Here is a 15,689-nt window from a genome sequence, read left to right on the forward strand (position 1 = left end):
AAAAAGAAAGAAAAGAAAGAAAAAGGAAAAAAAAAAAAAGAGGGCAAGACAGAGAGAGACAGAGAGGGGAGAGTACTTTTTTCATATAGGGTCCAACTAATTCTGCAGTCTTTATGGAGCCATGCTTGGCTTTATCAGAAAGACACAAAATAAAAACCTGACATTATGCAGCATCAGCATGAGATATAATAATAGCTCTTAAGTAGGCACAACAGGAGTTAAATAACACAAGGTGATTACAATTGTCTTGTAGGTAGCAGGGAATTTCATCCTAAAATGATGCGAGCTGGTAGAATTCACGTTCATTAACTCATTATCAGGCACGTTATCAGCTCAACTACTGGATGCTGAAACATAACCAAATAGAAGCTAAAACGTGACTGTCCCGATCCTTCTTTCGCACAGGACAGAACTTGAGCAACAGGCAATAATCCTTTATAYGTCCCTGGTTCTTGGCTTGGCTGTAGTCTCAGGTTTCCCAGCTTGACTCTCGTTCCAGCTCTCTACATCCCCCTGACTACAGTGAGGAATTACCATAGCTAAGCATTACAGTGAGCCCATCACCCTCGATGCATCACCTATCTTGCTTGCAGTTGGCATGACTTGAGTTGAATCCTCTAGTTTCACTCCCTTCAATACCACAGTGTCACTGRACAAGGGACACCGCAAAACTGCACATTTGCAGCTTACCCTGCAATGTCTGCATATACGCTGTTCACCAGTCACTTCCGAGAAGTCTTGTAATTAGTTTGCGTAAACGGGTATCTTGCAACAGGAATGAAACACGAAGAGATCCAGAGAAAAAGTAAAGACTGCCCCTTGAGAAACACCAGTTAGAAGGGGAAATTCAYAGCAAAATACAAAGACAGGCCACTAATTTTCAATCACTTCTCTTGTGCTTTCATTTCACTGTCTTTAAAATGGCAACAAATACAACGTAGGAGTATTACCATTTAATAATTTAGAACTAGTTCTGTTTTGTGTTTCATTCTCACAACACAAACATCTAGGTTACTRGCCAGCTGCAAAAACATAACAAGCAGAAAAAAGTAGGCTTTTTTAGTGAAATGGAGATTTGATGAATAGCATACATTCATCAAGATACAWTTTGGAAATTTCCTAGAACTGGGAAATAATTTGTATGTGTTCCTTACAAGTGTTCACCCAGGTCTTAGGCACAGAAYCTGTCATTTAGCTCAGTGGTTGCTGTGGTAAATATTTATGTTATTGTTTTGATAAATCACCATCTCACTTGCATTTTTGATGCAAAATAGCTAATTATGTATTATCTGTGCAAATAAACAGCACGCGAAATAGCCAGCATTGCTCTGAACACCCACTTCAGCCAAGCTGTTGTTGATGTTTCTCTGATTTCAGCTATCAAACTAATGTTACGTTCTCATGTGATGTTGACACTAAGCAAAATACTTGCACATGTACTGCATGATTCTTCTGGCAAAGGATAAAGCCATTCTAAAGTATTCACGTCTCTGCATTTCCTCAACGAGAAAGAKGGCAAGCTTGGTGGAGCAGCCCTTTAGTTCTGCTCTTCGGAAGACCCTTAGCACACAAAGTGACTGCTCAAGAAGGCTGTGAAATCTTCACTGCAAAGGGTAACATTTCAGGAATGATACACAAATTTGATTCTATCTTGGACTATCTCTGAAAGACCCTTTCAGTCCGATGTTACATATAAATCTAGGGAGCCCATGATTTTAATTCACAGTACTTTTATGTGTGTTCCTTTTTCTCTCCCCCAAACAAAACAGGTTTTAAATGTCACGCATTTTAGTTCTCTCAACATGAGAATAGGAAAGCTAAAGATTTATGAAGGTAAATATTGCCAGGGAAAAGGAAAACAATCATTGAAGAGCACAAAACAGACTAAGCTCAGAGGAGGCAAGTTTCACATTGTGAAAGCACCGTGACAGCGCTGATATCAACAACGAAGTCTAGAAGAGCAGACCATGACCTCAAGTYTTTTTCAGAAGCACTGTAGGAAAATGATTTAGAGTAACAGCTTTTAAGTATCATATCTTGAATTTCAGGGAACTTCAGGGCTAGCCTCTACTTTCTAAACATAGCAGGAACTAAATCCTTCGAAGGGATATGCTACTTTCTCACAAATAATAGCAAGGAGACAACAGTGAATCCTGAAGAACTTTGTTTCCTTGCATTTTGTCTGCTCCTTGTTTCCCTCATGAAGATCTGCTCTGGAACTTCCTTTTTATTWGCACTGCTATGTGTCTTGGCAGAAGGAATATTTTTAATAGATAGGAAGCGTAYGAAACAGCAAGTAAGTGACACTGCATCATTGAGCAGAAGCTACTCAGGGAGACAAATAGACTCCACAAACTTCTAAAAGAACAAGAGATGTTCTAAATTTGTTAAACTCYGAAAACAAAATCAATGTGTGTGTGATTTATCATAGGGTGAGGATGATACTGGTTCCAYTTCAACATRAGCTAATTCTCCTTCTGCCCCTAGAAACACAGGCGGAAGAGTATTTAAGAATCTCWTTAAAATACTTATTTTTAAAATATTTGGCTTATACTGGAGTGTTTGTTTCTTTAAATAACAAAAATTTAAGTGCTGTTTTCTATGCCCCTCTACCCTCAAAGATGCTTTGTGGTCTATGCAATGAGCTAACTTGCATAATAAGAATAGTCTCTTAGCAAAGTCAGAAAAGCTATTCCTTCTCCTTGGCCACAAAAAAGGGTAGGAAGGGTGGGAAGAGGAGGAACAATTAGTATTATYTAAGTACTTCGTAAAATATCCTTGAATCTCAAGTTGCATCTGCTGACAGAGCAAGAGACAAAAAATAAAATTTTAATTTTTTCTTTCAGAAGCATAACAACTATCTCTAGGATGACTTACATTTTTCATTTTCAAAATAATCTCTTTATAAAAGAAATAACAAATACTGTACAATCTTTTTCTCACTGTTATTGTGTCAAAAGAATATAAGAATTTATGCTACTGAAGCTATCTTTTGTTAATCTGCCCACACTCTGAGACTGCTGACATTTTAAAACTGTAGCATAATGTATTTGTTTCATTTCTCAAGAGTTGTGCACTTGGACCAGTTACAGATCTGATCCCATGAGACTGGTAGGCAAGAAAGCTTTATTTGGAGTCAAACAAATACATTACGTGACAGTTCTCCTTCTGGCTCTGTTGTAGTACTGTTTCATCAAGGAAAAAATTAAAGTCAAATCATTACTGTTAGAAGTAATGATTAGCATTGTTAGCATTGTTGCCTCATTTCTGATAACTCAGTCGTGTTGTGCTATCCGTAATTTTAAAAAGCAAACACATTAAAATTTAGTGCAAGCAGAAAAAATGCACCCAATCAGTACTGTATATAAAAAACACCACTACTACCCTGAGTACATAAAAGAAAAAAATAACACATTAAACTTTAAGGTAACAAAACACAACTGGAAAGCAATTTATTTAAGCTGAATTAGTAACCCATTTGTAATAYAGAATTTTTTTAAGTTTTTATTTGGGGACGTTTCGAATTTTGGAAATTTGGCTTTGTAATCTAGCTGCAATGTTTCTAATGTATACATGTATTTAGCAAATCTAGCAATACACTGGTATTTGTATGGCAGTGTGACCACTGTTCAATCAGCAGAGCACGTGAGCCCAGACTGTTACTAATAACTTTAATTACTGCCCCTTTCCCTCCCTTCCTTTATAGTAAGATGTCAGCRTTTCATCTCCTTGTCTCATTTATACATTGCATACTTACCATTTTAAGTTAGAAAATAAAGAAAAAGTGTTGAATTTATATGCTAGGCATTTACTGGTTTACATTCACTGATAGAACATAAAAATGTGAACCCCTGCAGTCCAAGTCCAGAAGTAGTCAGTAAGCAAATACCATGTTCTATTGAAAGATGCTTCTGCCAGACTCAGTGACTGACAGAGACTTTCAGAGAAGATGTCCTATTAAAATAGAGTGATTTTTAATCGATCTTGTAATTTCAGTTAGCAGAATTTTAATTTTGTAAGTCAAAGACCTTCTGCCACCCTAGTGTAACATCCTCAACAAATGCATCCTCTCTGTGTATCACGTAAGTAGATTTAAAAATATAAACATATTCACTTTATAAGCTATCAATATTCACAGTAACAAGCCTACGATTCAATTTAGAAAAATAAAAATATGATTGTACTGACCTGCTCAAATCTCAAAAAATTGTACATGACCAACCTGCTCTAAAGCTTCTCTGTTATTATCTAGGGTTTTTATTTTCTCTGTGCACATTTTCCCCACTAGCAATTGACTAGAATAATTAACTATTCCACACAAACAACAACAGAGTAGATACACAGGCATAGTAGCCTATCAAGAATGATAATATTCGGAAAGACAAAAGAGAGCAAGCAATGTKGTTAATCAAAGATAACCCAAACACTAGTTCTGTATTTTCAGGAGATCGCTCTTACTTCTTAGGTGAAAGCACACYGGCATGAATCGTTCTTACACCTGCATATTCACCGAGCATACACACGCACGTACGGTCCAGCTACGCCGTCCCTCTTGCTCTAACCAGTTTCCAGATTTCACAGCTGAAACGCCTCCTCCTCGCATTCTTGCACCRCACCGAAGTGATAAATCTAAATCCTTTCATAGCATTCTTGGTACTTACTGAAGATAGATCAATAAAAGTTGAGATTTTCAACTCTGTGCAAGAGCTTGAAATGTATCTGCTACAAACCTCTCAAGTAATGTATTTTTAAAAAGAGAAGCTAAGCTTCTAGAAGATAAGCTTTTCCCAAGTGTGCTGCTACTCTCTAGGTAAAACCGGTAACACTTACAGATGACGAAAACCAGGTGAAAATTAAAAATACTATTAATAACTAATTTTAAAATCAAAGAATATTTATATTGGAAGCATGAAAAGAGATATTATTTACAATATTATTCAGAGTCTAAGAACTAGGTTTCCATCCTAAATGAAGCATTTTCTTTCTATTCCACCTGCATTCCTCAACCAAAGGTACATCCATTTTCCTTTTTTTTAGCACTCAGCATGAAAGCTTTCTGTGCTCACCGCTCAGCTCGTGTTTCCTGGCATTCCAATAAATTGCTCTCACCAGTTTACATCACACAAGTATCTTGTCCCATTATGGTCACCAAATGCTTCTTCAGTCCTTTTACGGAGTGTAATAAGGTGTTAATACTTAAAGGTAAATATTGTAATCTGACTTGAACCACGATTAATTTACTGTTCGCTATGGGATCTTCATCCTAGCATTTGCATCCTGTATGCTTTCCCCCACGCAATGATAATACTTCAATAGTAAGAGGTTGTTATCCTCATTCAAATAGAAAAATTACATATTTTTTGATCCATTTAAGSAGCACTGCCTGAACAGCAATTACTTAGGTAATGAATACAGGATGTAACCAGCTCAACTACAATAGGGTAGTTTTAATTTATTACTATTTACATTTGCTGACAAATAAATAAATAAATAAATAAAACCCTTAAAAGTATTTACTTGAGTAGACGAAAATGAGCAATTTCTCAGCTGCTATCCTGGTAAGGGGGATGTAAGAAGCCAGAAAATACAGAATACGATCCTTTGTAAAGTCAACAGTCAAGCATTAACACTTAGCAATTGAAATGCCTGACATTACATAACTGCAAAAAGCTWCTGGATGCTGAGTGAGAAACATTAAAAAGTTGCCACCTGCAGTAAATAATCAGCGGTACCAAGAAGCTAAAAGCAGTACTAAGAAATCACAGAGMGATTTCTTCACACCGATACATTTGTTCCTCATTTACAGAGTCTGAAAGAAGAACAGTATTGCAGCCAAGAGACCGAAAACAACCCTTGGTAGAGCAGGTAAGACGGCAGAGATTTGTGAACGTTTGATTCAGCTGCCTGTTACATTAATTAATCTGCCAGCAAAGACGGTGCTGAAGTTGGCGACCGGCGAAAAGCTTGCTTCGAATTTTTAAGCAGGGTGGCAATGCCAGTTTTTTAGCGCAGTATTTCACTCTGCAATATGCATCTCTTCGCACCTACTGTCTGGAGATGCTCTGCGTTGTGCTTACTCTTCCCGCCAGTAAATAACGAGCATTCGATTTTTGTTAATTCCCTCTTCTACTAAGCGCGGTCCTGTCGGTGTCTTTGGAGTGGAAGGTGTTCTCGCAGTTCAGCAGCAGAATCTCTTAATTYGATTCACACAGCTTTCCGTTTCGCAAACGCAGCGCCTCTCTTTAACGGTATAAAAAATACAGCTTCCATAAAATAGCTACTTTAACTTTTTCTAACATTGATCTTTTTATTCATTACAGCTGATGAAAACTCAGCTAAGCAGAGCAGAAAGTACTACAGGAAATACCTTATTTTAACTAACTTGCAAAAACATTAGCTCGTGAATTTCTTAAAATCATGAAAGATTAATTATAACAATTAATCGACCATATTAATCTTTGGGAGGTGTTGAAATTTAAGATTAYTTTTTGCTTGAAGAAAACGTTAATGTTTCTGGGCTGCAAAGCACAGTGGAGACACTTTGTTTTAAACAATTTGAACGCAGAGGAAATAGAAGATTTAGCCATTTTACTCCTTTTGACCCAAATAACACGCTATAACTAAGTGAAACTGCACTTTGATGTTAAAGGACAGCATGCATTACAAAATTCAAACGTTACGCATCTGAACTATTATGTTTTGTTTAGGCCATACTCTCACAGTAGTAAACTACTGAATTACAGCACTACATTGCAGCCCCRCATTGCCCCGGGATGTTACTGCCTCTGCTTGAACACGCAGTTCCTGTGCRGATTACCACTCTCGTTTCAAACGAAGAAAAAACAACAGCAGTTTAAACATAATCCATTTTATCCCACAGCGATAATGGATCCAGAGGTTTGTACGTGGCTCCTTCCCAYAGCTGACAGGCGCTGACTTCTGGCCAAGTGAAAAAAGAGGATAGGGATAGAGAAAATTTCGTAGATTATCCCAGGTCTCTCACTAGCGATTGTTTGCCAGCACCACTTCCTCGTTATTACAGGATAATCTATACTCAGTGATCACACAGGCAGAATACAGTATAGTCACTTTGGAGTTTTCAGGCCTGCCTTTCAAAAATAGAATTTTACATGTATAATTTTATAGAAATTTTACTCTTGTAAGAGTGATCTTCCATACTCCATATTAGTTTCTGGCAGTCAGTAAAATACATCTTATGCTACTAATTATTTCTAGTGAATGTTTTTAATATATTCTCCTACTTTAATTCAATTAGATTTCAAGAAGTTTGTAGGTTGTTTTAACTGAAAATTGTAATTACACAAATGAAGCTGAAATCAACAAATACATCTGTTTTTTCAGTCCTAAAGTCCAAGATATTTTTGGCTAGAACAGAACTTAAATCTAATGATTTGATCAGATTTTGCTCATCTGAGTGATAAAACTTGAACAGAAAAATAGAAATTAAAAACTAAAAAATAYGTGCACTTAAGTACTAAGTGCTTTCCAGAACATCTATTTGTATCGTGCTATTTTAGTACACGTACTTTTCAAAAAGTGCCTAGTAAATGAATCATTATGCAAATGTTTACTATTATAGTTGCATACTGAATTTGTCTTAATTATGTTGCTTCTTTTCAAACTGATTGCGAAAATCCATACGCCATCCATCTGTTTAATAGCTCCATAAATGTCACACGAATGCTTTGCAYTGATGGTGGTGATGTAGGYTTCATTCCAATTAYTGGTTTTGTTTTTTCTATTCCCTTTTACGTTCTGGAACAAGTCGCTGGTCAACTTTCTTAGGTTCTGACTTTAAATCCTACCCTTCCTCAGGCTCACACACGGATCGCACCTTTCGCTTCAGCGAGGGGCGGTGGAATTTGGTAGCACATCGCCCATGATTTTAGGGTGATAGCGCTGCACCTAGGCTCACTGCCCCCAGGCAGACAACATCACTGTGCGTAAGCAGACTGGGCCTACAGTAGCACTTCTGCAGGTGAGTGGGAATTCAAAAGATGCTGGGCAATGTAGTCAGACTTACTGTTTCACTCAAGCTCCCAAAATACAGAAACCCCAAGGAATGGGGAAATGCTCCTCCCTCCCCAGCCCCTTATGGAAATTCCCACACAGAAACAAGACTGAGGGAGTGAAAACCTGGGACGTGCAGCAGCCTCAAGTCGGTGTGTATACTGTAAACAAATTCCCCTGGCACTCATCATTCATTTTGCTTGTAATTGTCTTACTAAATAGTTAGTCTTGTAGCTTATATTGTATCTTATATCTTGTGAAGAATGGCTTATCATTATCACCATGCGCTCTCTCCTGCAGGTGAAGCTGAAGCAATAATGACTTCCTTCAAGAGGACTTAGTGGTATCAGTGTGTCCGCTCTCACATTCGTGGAAGAGATGCTGATTATTTTTCAAATAGTTTACTAAAGAAGGTAGCAAAAAAATTAGAAAACATCAGGAAGCAAGAGAATTACACAGAGACTACTATACAAGGTCAAAGCTCTGCCATTTCGCTGCCAGTACAAATTCCTACATGATTATGTAGCAATTGCAAAATGTAAGCATGGTGTAAGCCAAGCAGTCTGAAAGCGAATACAGCTATGAGATCTTTTAAACGTCACATTCCTCAGTAAAGAGAAATGTTTGATACGGATCATGTACTGAGGCCTATTTCAGCTGGAGGAAGTGGTTCAGTTTTAGCCCTAAGTCATTACCTCATTTGATAACAAGTTTGTTAACTAAAATATACTGTCCTCAGAATCCTCTGCATCAGGCTTCTAATGTCTGTTAAGCTGAATACCTAAAGCAAATTTGTTTAATTAAAGTGGAACCTTCATACCTAAAGAGCTTCTGTTAATATCAGAATTGGGGATGTCTTGAGGTTGTTCCTATGTATCCATCCCATTGTATCCAATGATTCCTATTGTATTTAGTAGACTCAGAGAAATGAATAGCTATTTTATTCTCTTTGAGTGATGGGCAGCAAGCCTCTTCTGCATCATTATCCTAATTTTCCTGTTGAATTAAAGGCTGGCTTTAAAGTAGTAGTATGTACTCTATAACAGCTTTTAAGAAGGATGCTTTTCTTTTTTCTTTCTTTTTTTGTCTTTATCTTTTTTCCTTGGAAAGTAAGCAGCTCCTGAAAAATGCATMATTTTTCTCTGCATTCTCTATTATTTCAATCTATAAAAAATTCTAAGAATTGGTAAGACCCCTGCTATTTTCAGAAGGAAYAGAATCGCATCCTTCTTGTATTTTTGTAAAACAGATATTTTTAACTCCTTATTAAAGATCTAGTTCCAAAAAGACTGCTTTTTAATTAACTTTAGCTGTACTGCAAATATTGTTTTCTCCTGCTCTTTTCTGTTAGCTGGGATAATAATTATCAGCAGATTCCAGCAACAACCCACTTAAACAGCGTACTGTTCTAGTAAGGAGGAAAACTATCTGAACAGACAACATTTATGCCTAACTTTTGATTTAGTAAGGCAATCATGAACAGATCAAGAAAAATTAAATAGAAACATTAAATCAATATGATGCAACCACTTATGGCCCACCCAAGCATAAGGAAAATATGGTGCTACTTCTCTAGCAATACATTATGCCTGACAATTTTAATAACTCACTACGATTAGACGAAAATAAAATTCAAGGTGCATAGCAATCTCATTAACATGAAATCCCTAAAGCAAAAGATACAGCTAAAAGGGTGGTAGCTTTGAAAAAATGCATGTGAAGTGTTCCTTTCATAATATCAGTGAATTTATTTCACTTTTTCTCTACTTAGACAGAACATTGAGATAAGAAATTCGTACTGTATAAAAACTCTGATCCTTTCATCCTCCTGTCTTTTACAGATCTTTGTTGAATATATCTGCTTTTGTCTACTTACAGAAGTTTGTTTTTTATTTAGTTATTTTTGTCATTTGAAATCTATCACTTACACTTAGTCATAACTGAAAGCTTATGTATAAATTCTCCTCACAGTAAAATATAACAGGTTTAATTACAAGAGAGACTTGCAGAGAGGTAATGTACAATTTTCCTTTTTAAATACCAAGCAGATTTTAGCTCACTAACAACACGGCCATTATCCAAAGAGCTGATTTCTTTCCATCTTGTTAACAAAGGAACGTACCTACTTATTTGCCTGTTGAAGTAAACTATCAAAATATTTGTTTGAAGCCTGAATATTCTTTTAAGTGCACTAAGTTACTAATGGAAATCCAAAACATTGTAACAAATTTTATATGAAGACACTGAGCATTCCTGATGAAATGTAAAATACAGTATTCAGTATAATACAGTCATCAGTATTTAAAAGAAACCTTYATTGGGAGGCTGAATAACTGGAAAAAGTAAAGGAAGCCTATTTCTGYATTTTCAGCAAGCAATTTCTTATATTGTTACACTGGTTTTCATATATTCATGACCTCAACTTTTAAATTACATCAAGTAGGACACAAACGGATCGTGCCTGGAGTACTGGAAAAGCTTAAGCACCATCTGATTTCCACACTCGCTTAGACTTCTCTTCCACATTCCTTTCTCGCTTCGCCTCCTGCTTCCAGTCCCACGAGCACACACACTGACACCTTCACTGGCTCTACTTAGAARCTGCTCTAGCTGTAGCATATTTTACATTCACTGTGATCCTCTGATTTCTGTGGAAAAGCAGGCAGACCTCTAGCACTCCTTCACGTCGAGTACCGTATCTGTTGCACACACAACTACTTCTTTGCTGCTGCCCGAATGCTCAGACCGTTCCTTCGGTCCTTTCACATCTAACGTCRCTGCTGTCTTCTACAGCTAAATCTCAAACATTTTGTATACTTCACGGACTGCCCGTCTCTGAGAAGCCTTCTCACCGCCTATTCCAGCTGCTGCATCGCTCCACTGTACCGTGCTACCTGGAGAGACTTTGAACAGATTCAAAACTTGTCTGTTCCTTAAGTGTACAGTGTTACATGCATCAGGATCATTACTGCCATTGATTACTTCTACTTTTGTAGTCTGCAGATAGACCAAGCGGGATGGAGGCCTACACTCGAATATATGCTTTCTCAAACGACTGGAGAACAGGGAGGGAAGGAGCACAACCTCACCAATAATAACCAGTGTACAAAACCTACAAGGAAAACAAGAAAAAAAGTACTCAAAATAAGTGATACAAACCTACTGTGACTCTGTATTTTATGCCATGGCGTATCCAGTGAATAAGTGAATAGAAACGAGCATAGTATTCGTGCACCATCTGGAGACTTCATACCAAACACTGTTCTCCGTATTTGGTTACACCTCTGTTTCTCAGTAACATCTTCCGCTAACATAATTCAACTAAAGTTTGCACTGGAACAGCTGAGAGCAGTAATTTATCTTTTTATTAAAAAAAAAAAAAAAAAAGTTAGGATAGAAGTTTAAAAAGCCAACATGGTTTCCTGGGATGGGCAAAAGTTAATTATGCACATTTTTTTCTAGGGAAAGAAAAAAGCATTATTTGAAAAAAGCCCAACAATTAAGAAACAGCTTCTCTCAAGCATGTAAAAGGCGTTTCAGAAATAAGTGTGCAATGAAATTCTTTCTGGGCTTTTCTTTTTCACTGAGTAATAATGCTAGTTTGCTGTGATGAAAAAGAAATTCACAAATCCTGAGTCACTTCTCTCACATAATTGTGTAACTGTGCTCTGCTATATTTTATATTTTTTATATATACACACACACACACACATATATATATAAAATAAATGTTGCATTATTGGCCATGCCCTTGTTGGTAAAAGATTATGACTACTGTTAGCATCCAAATACGCACTTTAATGAGTTACAACAGCAGGGTATAACCAAGACCAAATTGAGTTTAGATCAGCTTTCTAGTCTGCAGCTGAATCACTGAAGTAGGCCTTCAGAGCTGATTTTTTATTTCTAATACCCAAATATCATGTTGTTCTCTCACTGATTTCAATTCAAAATGATGAAAAACTCATGTAACTAGATATTTCTGTGGTGTCTGCCACCTAACATCAAAACTTTGTATGTCAAGATTGTTAGCACATCTGAATGGGAACTAAAATATATACACTCTTTACTTTCAGAAATGAAACAATACAGCCTAATCTATTTAAATTTCAGAAAGCCTATATCTTTGATGTTTGCTTCATTTGACTGCCTGAAAGGCTACACTGCCTCAGAACCACTACAGTATAGTTATTCCAAGCAATTACCATTTTCTTTCCACTTAAATACCTGTAAAATAAATGATAGGAAAGCTTATTTGTTCTAATTAGCATTTTTAAATGAAATAAGAATTATTGGCACACAGCATCACAAAATGACARCATCAGGAAGACGATGAAAAAGTGACGGGGAGAAATGGAATGCAGTTAAGAGCGGCTGCTTTCTTTATGCAGATAATTTCCATCCAAGGCAAAGCATCTAGAAACACTTCCTCTGCAAAATACAAACAGCTGGCTTTCTGTGTCAAGCAAAACGAATTAATGCACTGGAACTCAAGGAACCGCTTCAGATATTACTTATCTGAAGTAATCACGAAAGTCTACCAAAAATAAGCTTGTCTCTTCCAGGGAGACAGTCACATGCTGTAACAAACTTTCCAAATATTGCTTCATAATGAATAAGGATTCATAGGAGTAGGGACTGTCTTACACTTTCCATCTCGGAAAACAAAAGCAAAACAAAAAATAGTGCTTTTCGACAAAGGAAAAACGATCAAAGAAATCAGATAAAGCCATGAGAATAAAAAAAGCAAGAAAAAAATAAATGATTTACTACAACTCTAACTCAAAATCAGTATATTTTACACTGATTCCAATTTAATCTTCTAGCGCGTTAACACTAAAATTATATAAATTGATAGAGTTTTAAAATTAAATGTAAGCTGCGTAGCTATAGCCATGTAGGAATCTGACCCGCTACCTTGAAAATTTGTTATGGCAGAGAACGCATTAGAGAATTTTACACTTATCGAAAAACTGTTAATGTAGGTTGGGCTTAAAGATATGCAACATGAGAAGCTTCACAGGTAAATAGATCAGTTACTAAAGAGAAAATCTTAGCTATTCATAATTGCTATTTATTTAAGACGTAAAAGTTTTAAAGAGGTCTCCATGGAAATTACTCACTTCAAGATAGGCAAACTATTTGTGCCAGAGAAACAAAAATTAATAACCAAATTGTGGCTGCACAAGAGACCAATATACAAAGATTTTCTAATGCACTGCACCCTGGACAGAGAAGCATAGAGGTATGTCTGCAACACAATTTCCCTGGGAAATCAAAATAATCTTAAAAATTACACACATTGGAGTGTCTGCAGTTCTTGGAGATTTTATAAACAAAGACTAAAAAAAAACCACAAAACAAAAGCTAAAAAAAAAAAAAGAAACTAATGAACCTTAGCATAGTTAACTAATTCAATAATTAAAGTATTTTTTAACTACAATAAAACCCAGATCCTCATTTGTTACCAGTCTCACAGTATTTTGCACTACAATGTTGTATCATGTCTACAGACATGCAACAGTAAAAATATTCAGCACACAAGCCAATAGAGAGAATAGAAAATGTTTTAAGAATGAGCAAACAAAAATCTCTGGAAGTTATGGCAGCATAATTGGATGTGTTTGATACTGTTTGGAAAGAAATAAAATCAGTAATTTCTGTGAAATTACTCCAGATTCCACTTGCATATATTATTAAACTAAACTACAGATAGCAGTAAATAACTATCATAAATCAATCTTTCACCTTTGTTTGAAATAAAATAAATCCTGTACAAAAATACTGTGTACGAAATAATGTCTTATTCAGTTAAATGAAATTAAAATACATAGACTAATATTTGAAAGATATTTTTCTGCAGCAGCCTTCAAAATATTAACTTTAAATCTTACATTGTTTAGGATAGTTTATGTAGAGAATTTGTTTCCCTGATGAAACTAGTAAGACATTTTAGTGTGAATGACTATTTAACATTATTTTTGAGAAATAGGGCAAACCCCTTATTAACAAAATGGTTTGCCATTAAATTGTATGAAAGATGCTAAAGATATACATAGAAAGCATTTGGAAAAATTACTGCTACCTTGAGCATGCATTTCTTCAAAACTGAATAAATAATGAATAGTAGCTTTTGCCATTGCAGGAAGCTTAACATAGGATCTAATTTCTAATGACCGTCTCTAATTTCTAAATTTCTCTCTCTCTGTAAAAAGTAACTGGTCATCATCTAAGAGTGATAAGACTTTTAGGAAAGATGAGGAGGGGTTCTATGGGTGCAAAAATGTTGAAATCTTCCTGAAAAGTGTTACTTACAGCTCCCTCTATCCTCAGTGAAATTCTTTGTTTATCTTTGTGCACCTCTGTAACTATACATTTTAATACACACTACTTAAGTTTGCTAAAATTGCCCTTATTCAAACCAGGAAACAAGATTTAAAGGATCACTTTAAACCCTTTCATGCGAATTAAAGGGAACCTCACGTCAGCTGGTTGGAGGGCTTGGGATATAGTAAGTGCCCTGTCATCCTGGCTCCTGTTTTGCAGCTTATAGCGAGACCTGTGGCCGATGGGCGTCTAGAAAGTCGGAGCTCCACGCTGGAACTTTAGGTGCAACGGGGATGCGCTGCGGTCATTGCGGCGTGCCCTCTRCTCCACCTTAGGCTCTTCTAGGTGCTACCAAAGCAGGTGAGGCTTGGGTGCATTTAACTTCTATTTGGCACTCGGTGCCTCTCTCAGGATGAAAACATACTTTTATCGAAATCCTCCAACATTTTGCTCTCCAGAAGCGTGGGATTCTGTTAACAGCAGCAAGGCAATCTGGGCTGGCTGTACATAAGCCAGTCGCACAAGATACAGACATGGTGTGCAAACCTAAGACCCAGAAACAGGCATGAACTTCACTGGGGGAAACACAAAAATGTGGTTATGTGGTCCTAGAGATATAACAGATGCCACCACATCAAATCTCAGTCTTTCCATCTCCATGCCACATCAGTCACTGATGAACATGTAACTGTAGGTGCTATGAAAATAATATTATAATACCATTACTAGCATAACGGAAGAAAGCAGATTTTCATTGCTTCTTAAAAACTACTACAACATATTCAGTGAAGCAGAAATAGTACTGTGCTGAGACTAATGAAGCATACAAAATATCTTTTCACATGAGATCCTTACAGCCTGAGCAGTACTTAATCAACAATTATTTTCTCTGTGGCAATACCTTGCATTTTACTTAAACATATTATTAYGTAGAAGAGCTCTCATTTGTGGGTTCTTTTATTTTGCAGAAAGATTATATTGAATTGGGAAAAAAATTTCCCTACATCCTTCAGGTATTTTATCCTCTGACAGTTACTGTTACTACAATTATTTTGGTGTCATGTGATTTTAATAACATAAGCATGTAACAAAATGGAGGTTCTCAGTACTTTAAAGGGGTCAAAAATTATCTAGAGTAAGACAATCAGAGAACAATTCAGGTTCTTTGAAACTATCGGATTCAACTCCCTCCCCAAAATAGGACTGACTTCAAAGTTAGAGCAGATTGCCCAGTGCTTGGGTCTAGTTGAGATCTGAGCACCTCCAAGGATAGAAATTTTACTGCCTTCATGATAATCTGTTCCTGTGCTTAGCCACCATCACTCTGATTT

Source organism: Rhea americana, unplaced genomic scaffold, assembly GCF_003343005.1.
Source record: "Rhea americana isolate MKP2758 unplaced genomic scaffold, rheAme1 scaffold_22, whole genome shotgun sequence".
Taxonomy (NCBI): domain Eukaryota; kingdom Metazoa; phylum Chordata; class Aves; order Rheiformes; family Rheidae; genus Rhea; species Rhea americana.